General features: G+C 45.2%; 1 protein-coding gene across 2 annotated transcripts in view; it reads left to right on the top strand.

The window, feature by feature from the left end:
• LOC143291258 (RNA-binding protein 24-A-like) overlaps window positions 1–2500 on the top strand; it is a 122828-nt gene that overhangs the window by 68068 nt on the left and 52260 nt on the right. The gene's annotated exons all lie outside the window — the stretch shown is intronic.

The raw sequence follows: 2500 nt of genomic DNA, 5'->3' as shown, positions 1-2500 counted from the left end.
CCTGTCCCTGTCCCTGTCTTGTCCCTGTCCTGTCCCTGTCCCTGTCCTGTCCCTGTCCTGTCCCTGTCCCTGTCCCTGTCTTGTCCCTGTCCCTGTCTTGTCCCTGTCCCTGTCCCTGTCCCTGTCTTGTCCCTGTCCCTGTCCCTGTCTTGTCCCTGTCCCTGTCCTGTCCCTGTCTTGTCCCTGTCCCTGTCTTGTCCCTGTCCTGTCCCTGTCCTGTCCCTGTCCCTGTCCCTGTCTTGTCCCTGTCCCTGTCCCTGTCCTGTCCCTGTCCTGTCCCTGTCCCTGTCTTGTCCCTGTCCCTGTCTTGTCCCTGTCTCTGTCCCTGTCCCTGTCCCTGTCTTGTCCCTGTCCCTGTCTCTGTCCCTGTCTTGTCCCTGTCCTGTCCTGTCCTGTCCCTGTCCCTGTCTTGTCCCTGTCCTGTCCCCCTGTCCCTGTCTTGTCCCTGTCCTGTCCTGTCCTGTCCCTGTCCCTGTCTCACATCACTTTACCTGTCTTACGTCACTTTACCTTTGTTTCATCTCTTTGGATGCCTCGACAAAAGTTGGTTTGGTGGTTGTTTTTTTGTTTTTGTTTTTTTTAATATATTTTTTTTAAATGTCATCAGAGAAATGGGGAACACCTTGGGGGAAAGTACACACACGCAGGCGCGCGCGCGCGCTCGCTCACACACACACACACGCACACACAGAGAGATTCAGTCTCTTTATTTCTCCATCTATTCATTCGTGTTTTTCCTGTATCTTACGTTTTCAGGTACACTTAAAAACAACAACAAAAAACCCAACATAAACACACACACACACACAAAATCACCCATTCCAGAAAGCATATTCAGTGTGTTTTATTTGTTTATTTTATCTATTATTTATTTGTGTATTTAATAAAAATCACCCAGTCGTTTGTCCTTTTTTTTGGTATGATGCGACTTACCTTACCTTAACAAATAAGGATATTCCTTTGTTTTACGCTTTGTCAGTTCACGCAGTTCCTTTATTTTGTTAATCATTACAAAACGGGAGGTTGACTCGGGGCGCCTTTTTCGATGATCATGCTTTCCTCCTCCTCCTCTTTCTCTGAATATTGTTATTACTTTCTTTTTGTTCGTTCATTTACCCGTTGGGAGTGACCATCCACTCCAAACTGTTGATCGCGGAAAGGGGCAGGGATGGTCACGGCGAGCTGACACACTGCAAGACAGGCAGACGTTTCCTGTATATATATATATATAAGTTCCGGATGTTCCACTGCCCAGAAATGTGGACATTGGCCCCGTTTATATATATATATATATATATATATATATATATATATATATATATATATATGTATTTGTATTTGTATTTCTTTTTATCACAGCAGATTTCTCTGTGTGAAATTCGGGCTGCTCTCCCCAGGGAGAGCGCGTCGCTATGACTACAGCGCCACCCATTTTTTTTTTTTGTTTGTATTTTTTCCTGCGTGCAGTTTTATTTGTTTTTCCTATCGAAATATTTGTTTTTCATATATATATATATATATATATATATATATATATATATATAATTTCTATATGATGATGCCCTTTGAGCCAATCGTCAGGCAAAGAGACTTTGTTTAGTGAGAGGGGTTCGAGGAAGGTGGCAGAGTGGTTAGGACGCTCATCATCTGACAGAGTCCGTGAGGGTGCCAGTGGTGGGTTCGAATCCCGCTCTCGCCCTTTTCTTTCTCCCACGTTTGACTGACTGACTGGAAAAAAAAAATCAACTCGAGCTTCAGTTCGTCCTTGGGTCATTCATTCGGATGAGACGATTTTAACCCGAGGTTAACGCGCGCGCACACACACACACACACACACACTGACACGCGCGCGCGCGCACACACACACCACACACACACCAGCCCATTATAGTTGCTGGTTGTGTCTGTTGATGCTGTTGTTAATAATAATAATGATGATAATAATGGTAATAATGATAATAATAATAATAATAATAATAATAATGACTTATCTCGCATTGTTCTCAGTTCTTCTAGATAGACGGACAATAGTTGTATGTATAGGTGTGTGTGTGTGTGTGTGTGTGTGTGTGCGCGCGCGCCAATCTGGGGACAATAGATTGTCTGTCTGATTTTGGGGGTGTTAGTAAAGGGGAGAAAAAAAAAAATCCCATCTCACAAGGGACGTAACTGTGGGCGGACAGTGAATTGTCTCCCCCATGTCGCTGCCCCTCCTCGGGTCTTTCAACACTCGTGGCCGTGAGCCGGCATAATCAGTGCTACTGCTCAACTATTGCAATTTGTTTGCGGAGTTTATTTGTAGTACTCCTCTTACCTACCCAGCCCCGTAAGTGCTAGTCTGACCCCGTCTCTCTCTCTCTCTCTCTCTCTCTCTCTCTCTGTCTCTGTCTCTTTCGCTGTCTCTGTCTGGTTGGTTGGCTGTCTGCGTGTCTGTCTGTCTGTCTGTCTGTCTGTCTCTTTCTCTCTCTCTGTGTGTCTCCTCTCTGTCTGTCTGTCTGTC

Source organism: Babylonia areolata, chromosome 16, assembly GCF_041734735.1.
Source record: "Babylonia areolata isolate BAREFJ2019XMU chromosome 16, ASM4173473v1, whole genome shotgun sequence".
NCBI lineage: Eukaryota > Metazoa > Mollusca > Gastropoda > Neogastropoda > Buccinidae > Babylonia > Babylonia areolata.
The sequence above is the reverse complement of the archived record's forward strand: the minus strand, read 5'-3'. Positions and strand labels throughout refer to the sequence as shown.